Source organism: Berghia stephanieae, chromosome 4, assembly GCF_034508935.2.
Source record: "Berghia stephanieae isolate SIO BIC M18660-M18661 chromosome 4, UCSD_Bste_1.3, whole genome shotgun sequence".
Taxonomy (NCBI): domain Eukaryota; kingdom Metazoa; phylum Mollusca; class Gastropoda; order Nudibranchia; family Aeolidiidae; genus Berghia; species Berghia stephanieae.
In genome coordinates this window covers 79266180-79284609 of record NC_088363.1, presented here as the reverse complement: position 1 = coordinate 79284609, position 18430 = coordinate 79266180, and the positions used below count along the sequence as shown (strand labels likewise).

Below are 18430 nucleotides of genomic sequence, written 5' to 3'. Positions count from 1 at the left end.
TTATTATTATTATTATTATTATTATTATTATTATTATTATATATATTATTATTAACTATTATTATCATTAATGTTATGATTATTACTGTTATTATTATTATTATTATTATTATTATTATTATTATTATTATTATTATTATTATTATTATTATCATCATCATCATCATCATCATCATCATCACCATCATCATCATTGTGAAATCTTGTACCAAAAGCTGGGTGCCTTCGGGCACTCTTTCAATATCTGCACTATTGATCTTTAAGATCAAATGGCGCTGTAGCTGTAAAATTAGCGGGTTGTTTCGGATGTTTATATTTTTTTTCAGAAACTTGCAGCAACACGTAACATTACAAATAATATTCAGAAATCAATGAACAATTCTATGTGTCCCATGTTAGGCCTTAGGCCTAAGGGCATATCAAATTAAATTATAATTCATTATCAGCTAATATCTTTTTTGTCACCTTTCACGTCTTCGCCCTCATCAATAATTTAAACCTTTGGTCGTGCCTAAGTCGTCAACAAAACAAAACAAAAGTAAAACAAAATAAAACAAAACATTTTCCCTCCCGAAATGTATTCTTTTTCGTTTACTTAACAGGATGGTTCTGCCGCACTATATTTAAAAAAAAAAATAATAAAAAAAAAAATAAAAAAATAAAAAACAACAAAAAAAACAAAAAAAAACAACAAACACATTTTTCAAATGTTGGTCCTAAATCGAATCCTTCAAATATCGACCTTCATCCAGACCTGCCCACTAATCCAAAAAATTCGTAAATTTACGACATTTTGGATCAAATTTCAAAACTTCACGAGCATTTTTAAGTCATTAAAACTTATTTTAAAAATAAAGTTGATGTCAGAGAACATAATTTTAAGGATTTTGAAATGTTATTTAATCCTTGTGTGGCCAAATTTTTGATCTATAAAGTTAACTAAAGCGATTTTACTTTATCTCCTAAAAATTACGATTTTCTAAATGTTCAAGTAGGCAGGTCTGTCCTCTTCTTTAAAAAGAAATCTCAATCAAAATCTTACAATAGAAGTCGCTTCAGAATGGAGGCATAGTCATATTATGACTATTATTTCTAATGTCATGGATTTCCTATCGCATATTTTTGTTTAACGTTGTAGCATTTTAAAAAATCAGTCTTTTGTTTCTTAACTAGGAGGAATTAATCTAATATATACGGCTTACATTTACAACTACTTTTGGCCGACATCTCCTATACTGCCGTACTCCGGGGAAAAAAACCATATTATTTAAAAATTTGGTCAGAAAACTCGTCCTTCAAACCTGGTTTGAGAGTCTTTGCCAAGACGAGGGTCGTTTAAATTGATCAGTAAAGGAAGGTGCCCCAAACGTAAACAAGGTCTAGAAGCACGTGGCAGACCACATGTTCCTGTCTTGACAGCTCACGTTCCAATGTAAATTATAGAAAAAAATAACCTTTAAAATTTGGCTGTTATGTGGCAAAAGAAACACATATTCATAAATACTCGATCACGCGTCAAATAATATCTAAATATTGATTTTTTATTAAACAAATCGTAAAATTTATCAAAAATTACTGTCGGTCTATTTTTAGACCACGGTCAATCTCATTCTCCAAAATCAATGCGCTTGTGTGAACAAAACAAGAACTATTTGAAATCTGGTTTTCGGAATAATTTAGCCATATACAAAGAATTTAAATAAATAACTATTTTATTTGTACGTATTTGTTTTTAACTGACTGAGTATTATCTACAATTTGAACGACAAAAACGGGAGACCTGTTTTGTGCGCAACGTTGTCCGGCTGCTAAAGTTCCTAATCACCAGAAAAGAATGGCAGTCCAACTCATGCAAAGGTAAGATGCCAATTTCAGTGTTTGAGTTTGTAATTTGTATCGATTGGTTTTGAGAGAAGGAAACGATTTAGTTCAATGTTAATCCATAATAGCGTTCGGGTATTTAACTTTGGATGTCTCACCGGCATAATTTTAGAATGCTTTGTTTATTTGTTTTCATTTCACTTCGCAATTTGACTGCTGTCAGTCATTACAAATTACAGTTACAGTTACAGTACAGCTTCACTCGCCGATTCTCACTTACAGAGTTTACGTTTCCTTCACTCATGTCTGCTTCATGCTCATTCAGTGAGTGATTCGAATACTACTCTGTGAGAGAACACACTTTTCGTAATTTATGACATTTTATGGGTAACGTTTACAGTCTAGAACGTGTGTCAGTGTCAGCGTCAGTCATAACTTGACCGAAAAACAAAACAGAAAGGAACAAAAAAAAGAGCAGACACCCCCCTCCTCAGTAGTTGAAATCTCAACAAAAGTTGTTTTTTTAAATCCTCATCTTTCGTGGCGCGTAGCTTTCACCGCTTGTCATATTTTATTGACTCTCGCTCTTTCCTGACCTGATAATAATAATAGATTTCGAAACAGTCTTCATTCTCTCATTATCTATTCATGACTGGAACTGGAAAAGGAACAAGACAAAGGGTCTCTGCCACCGATTTTCAATATCTTGTGTTGTTTGAGGGATTTAAGTTGGTAGCCGTTTTTGCCACATAAGACTTGTTGTTATTGTTTTTGCTGAGAGTCGATGGGATAAGGAATGGCAGAGAGGGAGGAAGGGGTGAAAAAATGAGAATGTCTGGGAAAAGAAAATGTCCCACTCAACCCCTTCTCGCATCTTTGATATTTGGCAGGTGTCAAACTACATGTATGACGTTTTGGATCTTCCAAGCCGTTTCGCCTTATTTGGTCGGTAGCTCTGTGAAAGAAAACATACAATTGTAAAATGCAGGGAGTGCGGTCTGATATTTTCGTCGTCGCTATGATTATTCCCAGACAGGGTCTGCCAATAACGAAAATTGGTTATTCCCAGACCGATAGAGGAAAAAAAAAAACAATATTTTTTTATTTAAAAAAAAAATAAAAACAATTTTAAGAAATTCATGCTCAGAAACGGAACAAGGCCAAACAAAAAAGGATAAAAGAATAGACTCGCTCCAAAAAAAAAAAAGATTTTAAAAAAAAAGGGGGGGGGGGGGGAGAGAGCGATTGAATGAATCTGTGCAGCTAAAATGAGCAACGAGTTTCCCTTGGCTCAAGAGGAATGAAAATGAAAAAAACTGTGTTTAAGTTTTTGTATGAGTGTTGTGGGGGGTCGTGGGGTTTTGTTACAGTTTTATACTTATAGATAGAATGCGGTTGGCCAAGGAGTTCACAACATTGCCATCCGGAAGTATAACGGACCAACACACAAACTCTGTGTAACCATGAACTTTTATAGTCTGGTTAATACAGTTTAGTGAGAACAACTCACAAACGCGGATGGCAAAAACAATAACAAAGGCCTGAGTGACGTCATCTGCATACTATCTATACACATCCCTGTTAGTTCAATCTATTTTGGGGGTAATGATCAAGTGGGGCCTGGTCCCACAACTCTTTACGGATTTACCTTGGATTGAAATGAAAACTAAACCTCTCTGATTACTTTAGATTACCTAATTTTATTTCATACGTTTTTTTATGAAGAAGAAGCTTTTTAGGATTTTGTAATTCATAGGAAACACCATGATATGTGACATGATGTCTTATCTAAATTTTGCCTGAGGAATGATAAGCCAACAATTTTGAAAAGCTCTCTCTATTGATCGAATTATCAAAAATTTTATTTGTGATCAGATATTTTATTTGACTTTAAAGTGAAATCTAGAGGCATTAAAAAATATTCAATGTTTATTAGACTTTTCTTATGTGATCAAAAAGTTAAATACAGGAAATACTGATCAAATGAGTTCACCAGAAGGTAAATAAAAGCCCATTTTTTAAAAGCTAATCGACATTGGTTATGTAATCTTGCCTTCATGATCATAAATCTCTGATAAAATTAGACCTGACACAACGGTTTTAGTTTTAACAACCTAGTGGTATCTGAGTTCCAGGTCCATTATGTTTTCTAATGTTTTTATTGAATATAAGCAAACCATTAAGAAATAGGTCATGTCTATATATTCAACATTGAATGGTATTTCTTCTTACATTGAAATAAGTGGTTCTTTAGAGTAATAAGGCTCATGGAACTGAGTTATTCCTGTTTCTGTAACATGAAGCAACAGACCTTAAATAGTGCTTGATAACTTTCTTTAAACAATAAATGGTATTTCATCTTACTTTGAAATAATTGGTCCTTTAGAGTCATAAGGCTCATGGAACTGGAGTTTTTCCTGTAACATGAAGCAACAGACTGTAACAAGTGCTTGATGAACTCTGAATAAGTTGCACATTTACATTTTACTTGTAGAGTTAGATCCAGTTATTCATTCAAACATTGCTATCTTAATTTCAAATTGGCATTTAATTAATAATAATAAATATAAAGTTAAATAAATCCAATGATAATAATTGATAAAATAAGATAATTATAACTTTTATTCATTGGTTGGTCCATATGAATTTTACTTTATGATTTTGTGTGAGATGATATTGCTTTTTATGGGACCATGGGAAAATGGTTTAGGATGCCATGCTTATCTTTTTTTTTCAGATCTAAATAACATTACAACAAGAATGAGTCTCTGCATTCCTTTAATTGTTCTGGAAGCATTGGCCTGCCTATACCATGGGAATTAAACAATTTATATTCAGGAAGAAGTATCATTATTATTATTATTATCATCATCATCATCATTGAGTCATATCCTTCAAGATTATCAAAATGGCTTTCATTTGTTACTGTATCTTATAGAGTTCCTCATATATCATTATGGACCCTTCTATGTTTTTTTAATGGAATTAATGTTTTTATTCTATATTCTTCATAAAACCTCTCAGCTTTATTGACCTACCAAGTATAATCTAGAGACTAGAGAGCGGTGATTGAGAGAACAGGACCATATTTTGCTTTCGAGCGTTTCTTAATTTTAAAAGCAGCTTACTGTAGTTTGTAAAGATTTTAAAAAACTTTTTTCTAATGACAGCGTCTAATACACGTTAAAACCAATGCATTTCTATCCCGTTGTAATTTTTGGCAGTGGTATCTCCATTTTAATGGTATTGGCTCCTGTTTCTTTATACAAATGCCCTGTGAGCTTGTTATACACTCGAAAGAAACATTTACATAGGGAAGTCAAGAAGAATATAGCAAAAGAAACCTGCTTCCTTGGTTATGAATAAGAAATTTAAAAAGAAATAGGCAAATATCTCTTTATCTTGTCTACCATTTAACTTTCTAATTATTTTTAAAAGTTTATTATATCCTTTTCTATATTTATAATTTAATTTATCAACAAGATAAGAGTACTGATGAATCTATTTATGTAGCTGATTTGTAATGGTAGTAGAATTTGATAGATGGGACCATGTGATGTTGCATATCAGAACCTTTCTTAATCAAAGCTTTTGCTAAGGCTCTTAAATCACAGATTTAAAAAAATGGAACTACACAGTTTCAGTAATAATTATCAATTTTCTTTATTTTTTTTCTTTCTCTTTCACAGGAGAGAATACAAGCATACCTTTATAATGGAGAAACATCTTATCTATATTTTTAAAAATGATTTTCAGTTTGAATAACATGAATATGAATGAAATGACAATAAAAGTGATATAAATTTATAATCTGCTTTTAATTTATTTCGATTTCACAAGTTGTGTTATGGCCCTCAGATACGGCAGGACGGGTGAGACTGAGAACCAGTCCTCACAATAGCACTAGAGGTCTTGTATGCAAGATGTGATTTCCATTGATGCAGTTTAAAGACTGTCCTGTTTTATTCATTCTGGTGCACGCTGTAGGTTTTTTGGGGTTTTTTTTTTTGTTTCTTGTTTTAAAGAAAGATTCTTTGGGCTTTTTTCTTCAATCTAAGACTTGATTGAATTCTGACTCAATGCAAATCAACTTTGTTCCAACTCCAACTCCTCAATTTCAAATTACAATGAACTTGTGCGCCCTTCCTTCTCTGTTAACCTACAGGTTATTGGATATGTAAGTTTAATACATTTACGTCTACCACAATGATAGACTAGCAATTTATCTAAATATCTTGCATTCGTCTTTTGTAATAACTTTTCATTCTGGGTTACACATGAAAGTTAGCAATGCCGGGTTACAAAAGTATTTTGATATTAAAAAGATCATCATCCTAACATTCTAATCTTAATCTTTGTCATCTTACTTTTTTTTTTATATGTTGCCAGGTGTAAGACTTATTAATTTTGCAAGTCATCATCATCATAGCTTGTCGCACCAACACCAAACTCACTCCACAGCATTGGGGAGCAGACTCTTAGGTCATGGTCAGTGCAGCTGAGCCCATCCTGGCATTCTCTAAGGATGTCTGCTCTGGGCATTCACATGTACACAAGCTAGTCTCAGCCAGCCCCCACTTTTTCATGCCACCAGTTGTTCTCACAAGTTTTGCCCGTGCTGTGTTCAGTGTTACCAATTCATTCCTGGGGAGCTCGGTTCCGTAGGACAGTTCTTCTCTCGGATCTCCAACAGCTTCATTTGCATGATTGTCCCACTCTGTGTGGAAATCCTGTATACAGCTGCATGGTCAGGGTTGATGCTTTCTTCCGTCATGAAGCTCTTTCTCGACTTCAGTCTACTTTTTATTGGGCTGTGGTCATGTTGGGGGTGCCTTGGGTCCATTTTCTGTTTATATTTCTGGGCTTTGGAAGCAGTGGCTCTTCGAATGTGGGGAGGTGCAATGCCAGCCAGCCGATGGAGGACTGGAACTGCAGTCGGTTTCAAGTTACTCTAATGATCCGGCAGGTGTTATTTTGACATGGCAGGATCTTACTCAGACTGGTGAGACCTTTTCGGCTGTTGAATAGCAGAGGGCTAGTATGGTTGTCCTGACTGTTTTCTGATCTGCTCCCCGTGTAAGTTTTTCTTCTCTTTTCTTAGGAAGTTGTTTCTTTTGGCCACCTTTGCTTTTGTTTTCTTTGCGTTCTGAGAAAAGGACATTGTGCGGTTTACGGTAACACCGAGGTACACGGGGAATGTGTTGTTCTCCAATATGTCCCCATTCCAGGAGATGTTCAGTTTCCTGTTTTCTTTAGACTTGGCGGCTCTTTATATGGAAAGCACACTCTTGAGTTTTTCCTGGGTTAGCATTTTGTGAGTTCTTTAAATGTGGGCTCAGAGAGTGGCTCCAGGACATCCGTTAGTCTCTCCTCAATGGTCTTGAAATCAGAGGCCTGGGACGCGAGACACAGATCATCAGCATATAGAAACCCTGGATGTTCTCGAACTGAGGTTGGTCATTGGTATAAACGTTGAAAAGGATAGGTGCAATTACCGATCCTTGAGGGAGTCCGTTCTTTTGTGATCTGCTTTTCTTCCCATCCATTTCCACAAAAAAGTGATGGTTTGACATAAGGGATTTTATTATTGCAACTATTTTTGTGTTACGAGTTACCCTTGCAACCTTTAGGAGCAGTTTCCTGTGATTTACTGTGTCATAGGCAGCTGCCAGGTCCACGAACACAGTTCATGTAATTTGTTTGTTCTCGTAGAGATGACTGATCCTACCTCAATGGCGATTGGTCCGGATTGTGATTTTGGTATGGGGTTGCCGACAGTTTTTGACATGGCTGGAAGACACAAATGCAGGGTCTGGGTTGTAACCTGTTCTCCAGCGAGCGCTTGAAAAGGATGATTCATGCGTCATAGAAGAGTGTCAGATTATATTGGTCAGCCCATTCCTCAACAGTATCTACATCTTCGTTGTTCTCATTGTATCCCCATTTGGTGCTGTGGCTGTTAAAGTCACCTATCACAATCATTGGTTTCTCACTAGTGGTGGATGTAACTGGCCACTTGAATGGCGTTGGTGGAGGTTTGTTGACAGATATCACATTGAAGTGTCTGCCTTCAATTCTGCGAATTTCCACCTCACTTACTGTCATGTCCTGGTTTTATGTCACTATTGATTTGTCTTTGACTTTGATGTAGTTAACGCTACCGTGAATGTTGCTTTCATGTTGTATGACTAAATGCATGCCAGGGATGTTTAGTGCCACGGTCTTGTGCGTCTCTTGTAGACAGAGTTGCGTCGCTGGAGGCCGATTGCTACAACACACACAACACCAACATTTTGCAAGTATCTTTAACACTTTTACCATTAAACGATGATATTGACAACAACAATAATAATAACTATTATTATTATTATTATTATTATTATTATTATTATTATTATTATTATTATTTATTATTATTATTATTATTGTTATTAATAATGATATTAGTAGTAGAGGTCTAGTAGTAGAAATAGTAACAGTTGGACCAAGTACATAAATATGAATATTTATACAGCGCATTTCAACAGATTCAGATAGCCGTGAGCAATGCGCTTCACAATGTTTCATATTTATCCCCCCCCCCCACTTCAACAAGCCGTATGGAACCATATTTCTTTGTCATACAGCCTGTTAAGCGACCCTTGTGTACTAAACCTGTCACTACCCGTCATTTCTGTAGCCAGATACTCATTCAATCGAGTGGGGTAAGCGGTAAAGTGCCTTAGCCAGGGAAACAACGCGGGGACCACAATTTTTCACGATTAGTCATCCATCCTATTACTGATCACACTTAGCATTGGCATTGCTCGACTTTTGTGACAAGACGAAAACCGTACCGCTGAGCCATACGGTCCGTTAGTTCAGTCTAGTTTTGTGGTATCAGTGGTTATAATACAGTAGTGGTAGTGCAGTTATAGTAGAAGTACGTAGTAGTAGTCTTCTGTTCAAAATGGTCATCTGAGCGAAGAGATAGGAGATAGATTCGAATTTACTCTCTTCATTGCATTGACCGTATGCTTTGACTTTGATCATTTGATACGCTGTAAAAAAAAAAAAAAAAGTACGGTCCACCTTAACCAAAAACAAGCAACAATCTTAGTTTCCCTGAACATAGATATGGTTTTGTTTACGGGAAGAGGGGGAACCATGATTATGGTTTTCCTACAAAATAAAAGGAGCATTTGGGCTATAAATAATATGATCGTGGCCTCCCTAGCTATCTCAGGCTCGGAGTAAACAGCTGGAATTTATTCACGACCAGCTTCAGTTTGCTGCCTTAGCAACATGTAAACAAAAAGTTGGATGCGCATGACATTACTAAAGGTCAACTGCAGCATAGTTCGGGTCATTTATAAAAAAAATCTGGGTCACGTTTGACGTCAAATGTTATTGTTTACATATGGGGCACCTTCCTTTACTCTTCTATTGATCAGTATATGAAGGACGAGTTTTCTAGCCAAATGTTTAAATATGGGTTTTTACAGAGTACGGGAGTAAAGATAGAATGCGCTTGGCGAAGGAGTTCACAACATTGCCATCCGGAAGTATAACGGACCAACACACAAACTCTGTGTAACCATGAACTTTTATAGTCTGGTTTATACAGTTTAGTGAGAACAACTCACAAACGCGGATTGCAAAAACAATAACAAAGGCCTGAGTGTCGTCATCTGCATACTATCTTTACTCCTTTTTCTCACGAACATCTACAAGCTATACAACATTTACTTTAATCAATAAAGCCTATATAGGCTAGCCTTTTTTGTACAATGTTCTCGATTAAATAAGGATAAAGCCACGTGCCATACCATTTCATAGACGTTTGTACATACTTCATGTCTTCCCAATCCGTCCTAAATTTACTTTTTCCTCATGTCGTATTGTTGTGGAGGATTTCAAGTAGTATTAAACTTTTAAAATCTAACAAAAAAATAAACAAAAATAATTAAAATTTACTACACAGTTCAGTTATCAAATAATAAAAGTAACGAGTAATTTAAGTCCAGTTATTTAACTTGGTTTAGATATAAATTTTGACAATATGTTTTGACATCAGTTCCCCTCCAGTTCAACAGGGAAAAATCGCCTAGGCATTCCATGAAGGAATATAGATAATCCATCAAACAGGATGTCTGATGTCCACAGAAACCATCCATGTTGTCCAAGTGAGTAAATTGGGGGTTAATAATCTTGCCCAAGGAAAGAAATCGAAAGTGCCTGAAGCGGGGCTCGAACCTGGGGCTTTCTGGATCACAGTGCAATGCCTTGACCACTCGGCGACCCCCCCCCCCCCACCCCCCAACGAACGTTGAATATCAAAAATCTTATCTAAAACAAAAATTACAACTTTTGCGAGGATGAAATAGTAAACTACATATCTCTGTATATAATAGGATAAACCAAGATTATTAACCCTCAATTTGCTCACTTTGAACATCTTATGATGCCGCGCGTAGAACGTAATCTTTCTAGGATAATTCAAAATGAAAATTATGTATGTTTTCTTAGGTTTTCAGTTCCATTTTATAACTATAACATCGAATAAAGGGCGTTGGCTAATACTTTTTAAAATTCCTGTAACATGACTAATTTATGAATAATTCCTTCGACAAGTTAAGACCAAATGGTGCAGTACACGATAAATCTTTAGATTGATCGATTTTTTGTTTGTTTCCTGATTGATATATTTTTGCTGACACTTGAAGGAACATGCCATTTGCTAACAAACCGTTGAAAATCAATTAATTATTCAATAAATACAATGTCAGGCTTAATTGCGCATCAATTTTTCAATGTAATTTTAACATATAAGGCTAAGGGTAGTCGTAGTTATTCTTTTATTTCAATCGAATTTGTAGTCTTTTAAGTTCTTTCAGATGAACGGCGAAAAGTGAAAACAATGACTTTAAAATCAATTGTACAATTTGATATGTGAGAGAGAGAGAGAGATAAGGGGGGGGGGAGGGATAGAGAGAGAGAGAGAGAGAGAGAGAGAGAGAGAGGGTTGGGGGAGAGATGGGAGGGAGAGAAAGGAGGGATTTGGGGAGAAGGAGATTGAAAGCAATAGAGAGAGGGCGGAGCAGAAAGAGGAGAGGGAGCACACACACGCACACACACACACACACACACACACACATATATATATATATATACAAAATATATACATATATATATATATATATATCTATATATATATATAGAGAGAGAGAGAGAGAGAGAGAGAAAGAGAGAAAGAGAGAGAGTCACAGAGAGAGAAAGAGAGTCATAGAGAGAGAAAGAAAGAAAGAAAGAAAGAAAGAGAGAGAGAGAGAGAGAGAGAGAGAGAGAGAGAGAGAGTCAGAGAGAAATTTAACATATGAACAGTTATCTTATAGTAACTTTCTATGTCCAAGAAGAAATAAAGAAAAATAAAAGATTTTTGAAAAAGATGAAAACAACATTTATACCGAAACGAGAATATACTTTCTATCATATAGTTCACATTCTTTGTTGATAAAAACTCTTAACATTCGATTATTATCATCTTTTCACTGAAGGAACAATAGAATTCGTCGTGACGACTTTTTGATAATATTAATTAAGGTAAACTTTTTTTATTCAGCAATAAAATCTTTTGAACAACCCTTTACAGACAGTATTCAGTGAGATTGTGTTGTTTCAAAAGCTGAAGAGTGTTTTCACAACTTTTTTTTTTTAAGCGGAAGTAGCAAGAGTCGATGAAAACTTACAGTACTTCAACAACAATTAAGCAAGGACTAAAGAAAGAAAATTGTACATTCGTGAAATCACCTACAGTCGGTTATTTTGAAATTTATAAAAGGGCATTATAGTATTCTATTGAATCTATTCCAGCGAGGGTGTAAACTTTTATTTGATAGGGAAAAAGCGTAACAAAAAAGAATAAGGGACCGACCGTACTTACAGAATAAAAGTGACTTTCGATTGAAGGAGGAGTACTCGAGAGTCCAATAATTGAACGTGCTTATGTATTCAATCATAAATCCTCGCTCTCCAGCCTGTCAATATGTGGCTTCTATTTCTGTATTCTCTCTAAGCGCCAAACTTTTGTATATAAAACAATCTTACATATCCCAAACCGGTAACTGTTGTCGAAAGTTAGGGTATAGAAAGAAAATGTAAAATCGCAAATTATATAGGAAAAAATTGTTATAAAGGCCATTCAATCGTAGACTAAAGTAGCTCAATAAACCCAAGGATACAGAAGACATATTAAAAAGTACTTGTAGTTCTTAAAAACCGAATCTCGTCGAAGTTAAAGTTAAAGAAGATTTTAAATTACCGGAAAAGTATCAGCAGGCTTTCATTTTTAACTTGCTGCTTCCAATCTTCGAAATGTCTATGTAGCGTATGGGAATAAAAGTTAAAGTATTATCTAAAGTTAATGATTAGATCAAAATAAGATTTACTAAGTATTGTGCCCATTTATTCGTATATGTAAACACTTACACACACTCACACTTACACATACTCACAATTACACACACGCACAATAGCAATAAAAAATACACATACGCATACCAAAACTACGCATAGAGCTACAAAAATATACGAAGAAAAAAATTACTAAACAGTTAATTCACAGCAACTGTACTACTTTGACTAAAATTCTTTTCATCTTTCAAAATACAAAATGACCGCTATCAACGTTAACTTATTTGCAGGTTAGATAACCCAAATTGTTATTTGCTAATAGGATTCAATAGTCTGATGTCGCGTCCACCTAGCAACCACTAGCTTGGTTCTAAACAAAGAAAATCGGTACTTTTTATTCTTCATGCTGGCTAAAACATTTTCACATGTTCTGTGATCAGAATATATAAAAGTCAAAACATGATCAGATTTATGTTTTTCTCCTCTGCATACACTTTTATGCTCGTCGAAGAAATATTTCATAAGGGCGTCCGCCATTGTTCCGATAGTTTAGAACCAGTTACTAAGTTAATATGCGTCATTACGAAGGCAGTGACGTCACGACTGTTGAAGCCTATTGTTGTAAAGGAAATAGTATCAAACCAACTCAAAATGTTGTCCAGTACAACAATGTTAGATCAGGTCAACTGAACCAAGTTCGGTTATCAGACTTGCTACGTCGATCGCGCCGCTATCCATCACGAAGGAAAGACAACTGATACAGGAAGACAAATTGTTTGCACTGAACTCATTTAAATAGTAATGAATGCCTTTGTACAAAGAGTGCAATCGAGGAACCCATTCCGTTGGGATTTTTCCTTTCCTGGTGTGGGATGGGCATGGGTTGTCATTTGGCGTTTTCAATGCCAAATTTCAAAAACTTGGCGAGGTTTGTTTATTTTTCTTTATTTTTATTCTTTACTTTTTTTCTACTTTTTGAAACCGTTTATCATTTTGTCATTATTGTTGTTGTTGTTTTGGACGCGGGTTAATGTTATTACTTTATGAACAAATTAAAACGATTAAAAAATATTCCCCATTATGTACACATTTTCGCCCCTAAAATGGTGAGACGATGCAATTTTTACATAAATCAAGGTCAATACACTTACCCATGATAACAGGATAAGAAAATTAATAACAATTTTTACCTTTGTGAGCATTTTAGCAAAAAGAAGAAGAAAACCCAGATACATACTTCTCAAGAGCATGGAAGACAACATCAACCCCAGACCTAACTCTCATATCTGAAGATCTCACCGGAAAAGTCAGTAAACAGATAAAGGAACAACTGGCAGGAAGTGATCATCGTCCCATTCTGGTTGAAATAACTGAAGAACATGCAAAAGACAGAAAGGCACCACCTCCGAGATGGAATTATAAAAAAGCAGACTGGACTCTGTTTTCAAAGTTGACTGATAGTTATACAAAAGAGATAAACTGTAAAACAAGGAATGTAGAAAAATCAGCCAAAGCTTTCACAAAATCAATCATGAAAGCTGCAAAAGAATCAATCCCCAGAGGATCAAGAAAGGACTACTGTCCAGGATGGACTGAAAAATTAGGAAGTCTCAACAGCCAAGTCACTGAACACAGAAAAAAAGCAGAGAGAGAGCCAAATGATGAGAATATGGAAATTTACAAAGAGGCTGAAAAAACTCTCAGGAAAGAAACAATAAAAGCAAAACAGGAAGCATGGCATGAAAAAACCAGACAACTTGACTACGACAGAGACGGAAGAAAATTATGGAACCTAACCAAAGCTCTAAGTGGACAAGAAAACAGATATGCTGCACCATCAGTAGAAGATGATCAGGGGAGGATTCTCAACAAAAAACAAGCAGCAAACTGTTTTATGAAGCAGTACTCAAGTGTTGGGAGTATACAGATTAGAAAAGAACGAAAACGAGAAGTCCACAAAGAATTGAGAAAACACAAGGATACACCCAAAGAATCCACAGATGATGTCATGTTCAGTTCGATTAAAAAAGAAGAAGTAGAAATTGCCTTGAAATCTCTAAAAACGAACAAATCACCAGGTCCAGATGATGTTACTAATGACATGTTGAAACACCTAGGAACCCTCACAAAGAGGAAAATGAAACAACTGTTCAATGCAAGTTGGAAACAGGGTAAACTTCCACTCAAATGGAAACAGGCAACCATGATACCAATTAAGAAGGATGGAAAGCCAAAAAATAAAACCGAAAGCTACCGGCCAATAAGTTTGACAAGCTGCTTGGGTAAACTGATGGAGAGAATTGTTAATCGCCGTCTCCAATGGTATTTAGAAAGCAATAAGTTGATATCAGATGAACAGGCTGGTTTCAGACAATTACGCTGCACAGAGGACCAGATAACATACATCTCGCAGCTGATCGAAAATGGTTACCAAGAAAAAAAACACACAGTCACAGTTTGGGTGGATATGGAAAAGGCATTTGACAAAGTCTGGACAAAAGGACTACTTCTCAAACTTAAGAAAGCCAACGTTTCACACAACATGTTTGCATGGATTAAAGATTACCTCACAAATCGAAAAGCAAGAGTCCAATCTCAAAACTCTAAAAGCAAGCTAACGAACATGACAAATGGAGTACCACAAGGCGGGGTTCTCTCACCAACCCTCTTTGTCGTTTTTATCAATGACATCTGCGAAACCAAATGCAGAGGAGTAAAAGCAGCTATGTATGCAGATGACCTTGCACTGATATGCACTGAAAGAAATATTGGTACTGCAAAGGCCAGGATACAGATGACTCTTGATGCTTTGAGCAAATGGACAAAAGACTGGGGTATGAGAGTAAATGCTGATAAAACCACATACACAACATTCAGCTTATCAACCAAAAAGCAATCTATGCGATTAACTTTAGATGGAAAGATTCTGAGAGAAGACCTTATGCCTAAGTATCTAGGAGTGAAATTTGACCCTCGACTCACTTGGAAACATCAAATAGATGAAAGTCAACAGAAAGGGTACAAGAGAATGCAGCTTCTCCGAAAACTTGCTGGAACGCAATGGGGAGCAAACTCAAACGTCCTGAAGAAGACATATCTTGGATATGTAAGACCTGCAATAGACTATGCCATATCGGCATGGGGAACGTGCTCACAGGCTCAATTTCAAAAGGTTGAAAAAATCCAAAACCAATGCCTACGCGTGATCACTGGAGCAATGAAAACAACACCAATTCACAAGATGGAAACCCACACAGGAATAAAACCTCTCAAAGAACAACGAAATTTAAAAATAGTGACACAATTCTCAAAGATAAAATTCATGGAATCCCAACCACTGCATCCAAGTACAATGGAAAAGAAAGAGAATCGACTCAAAAGGGAAAACTTCATCGCCTTGGGACAAAAACTAGAGAGCGAATATAAAGTGACACCAAAGGAAGATATTGCCCAAATCAATGTCCCAAATCTCAAACCACCACCGTGGAAAAAGAAACAAAAATCCATAACCATCAACAAGAAAAACATTCGAAGCAATAATGACAATGCTCAAACCCTAAAGATGATCGATAAAAAATACCCAATGACCAACTGGATAAGAGTTTATACAGATGGCTCAGTTTCCGGCCCCCTCATGAATGGAGGTGCTGGTGCACTCATACACTGGACAGATAAAACAGAAACAAAAATATCTGTATCAGTGGGTTCAATGTGCACAAGTACTAAAACTGAAGAAAAAGCCATCCTCAATGCAACAAAAGAACTATCCAGAGATCACAGAATATACGGGAAAAATGTGGTTTACTTGACAGACTCTGATGATGCTCTCCGGTCTATTGAAAATTACCAGGACTCTGAAGCCGCACACACTGTGGAGGCCCTTGAGGGCTTATCTGATAAAACAGGAAAAATTGTGCTGCAGTGGATTCCAAGTCATGTAGGTATATATGGAAATGAAATTGCCGATCAACTGGCCAAAGAAGGAGCCCAGAAGGAACAACCGAAGTCGTCAATCACTTACCATCAGCAAAAGAAAATAATAAAGCTAAAAATAGACAAAGAAAGGAATGACACACACCTAGAACACAACAAGCAGGATCCAATCCATGCCATTCAGCGAAGTAGCCAAGTCACTCTATTCCGCCTCCGAACAGGACACAATAGACTAAGAGGACATATGTTTACAAAGCTAGGTATTGGAACAACCCCTTATTGCCCATGTGGAACCGACCATGAAACCACTTTACATGTGCTTATGGATTGCCCATTATACAACGTGCAACGTTCGAACCACTGGGTCACCCCTACAACACTCAACACAAAGCTCTATGGTGAGGCTGAGGACCTAAAGCGGACCACAGACTTCATAGCAGATATCGGACTGCAGCCATAGATGTCCATCAGAGGAACGAAGAAGAAGAAGAAGAAACGATTAAAAAATATTCCCCATTATGTACACATTTTCGCCCCTAAAATGGTGAGACGATGCAATTTTTACATAAATCAAGGTCAATACACTTACCCATGATAACAGGATAAGAAAATTAATAACAATTTTTACCTTTGTGAGCATTTTAGCAAAAAGAAGAAGAAAAGTGTTAACTGGAATAGTTTGGCATTTTTCAAATCACCTGGCATTCTTTTTCGACATTTTTTGCTAAATCAAACTGGATATTGGTAACCCTTGGATGGACCACTAACCCTGATGACTGCATTGGAAATGTCACGGCAATTGAAATGTCCGGTCTTCTCAGTGATAGAAATAATAGAAATACGGAAAACACGAGAATTGGGTTTCTAAAGGTAGGGGCAACAATGGCCATTGAGTGGTCAGTGGCTGGATAAACATGTTGGGGACAGCAGTTGAATTGGGCAATGGAAATGGAGACACATGGTCGGATCTTGAATAGAGAAATGGTCATATGTAACATTTGTATGAAAAGAGCCGTCTAGTTTTACAGAAAACTGTTCTTATTTTCCCGGTGTTTATTTAAAAGTTGTTAATTCAGTAATAAATAAAATGCTGTGCTGCTTATACTGGAATTTTGGGACGATTAAATAAAGGTAAAACTAAATGAGATTTTCCAACCTTTTTCAATTATTTCTTTACGGTTAAAAAAAAAACAAACTAACCTTGAATATGGAATGCCACCATCGAGTCAGGATATTAAATATAATAATCAAATTTTGACAGATGATCAGTTTCGAGGACATGGGTGTTGGTGGATTCATTTGGTGTAAATAGTTTTGCATAAATGAATGCCGTATCTCCTTGCATCTCGGTTCATAGCATTATATTCCTCCAGGATGTTCTTTCATATCATCCTTTACCCTATCGTCCAAACATCTAGTCTTTGGGAGTCCCTTTTTTCTCTTTCCTGCTAATTGTATATCCCATACTTTCCTTCCCACGTACTCCCTCTCTTGTCTCTTAACAGGTCCGTACCATTTCAATCTATTTTCTCTCATCTTTATTGATACAGTCTTCACTACAGTCAACCTTCGAATTCGTTCATTTATCATTTTATCCTTTCTTGTCCAGCTAAGTGACCATCTCAACATCCACATTTCTGCCACTTCAACTTCTTTATCTTGTTTATTTGTTGTAGCTGCTGGCTCTAATCCACACATCATTGCTAGTCTAACAACAGATGTATATATTTTTCCCTTCAGCTTTGCGGAAATTCGTTTGTCAGACATAACTACAAGTTACCTTCCTCCAGTTATTCCAGCCTGCCTGGATCCTCTTCTTAACTTCCATGTCATTGCCCCCATCTCCTTGTACAATTCTCCCTAGATATTATAATTGGTTTGTCTCTGGCACATCCTCTTCTATCTTTATTGGTGGCCCTGCTCTCTCTTTTGTATCATTCAAAAGTACTACGCCATCGGCATACATTGTTCCACGGTGCCTCATGCCGAATGTGTTCTGTGAGAACAACCAATACTATTGAAAACATCAGTGGGCTCTTCTTTAAAAATAATAAATAACATCCCCTTTATTCATATTCATATATTTTTTCTCTCCAGGTCTATTTCGACAAAATGCCGAGATAACCCAGGCATCAATCAAAGTGCAAAGTACCGTGCTGCAAAGTAGGCAATAGGGACAAGTCTCTTGCTCAGCGGAGAAAAAAAAAACAACCCAGAATTGTCAACAACGGAGCTCGAACCAGATTTCCTAGGTATTATTGCAATGTCTTATCCACTTCGCCAT

At 36.2% G+C, this 18430-nt stretch overlaps 1 long non-coding RNA gene across 1 annotated transcript; it reads left to right on the top strand.

The window, feature by feature from the left end:
* The first annotated feature begins 1358 nt into the window (after positions 1-1358).
* On the top strand, positions 1359-5631 carry LOC144971335 (uncharacterized). Its single transcript, XR_013645119.1, has 2 exons — positions 1359-1857; positions 4559-5631. It is a non-coding gene; the product is annotated as an uncharacterized LOC144971335 (long non-coding RNA).
* Positions 5632-18430: the final 12799 nt, after the last annotated feature.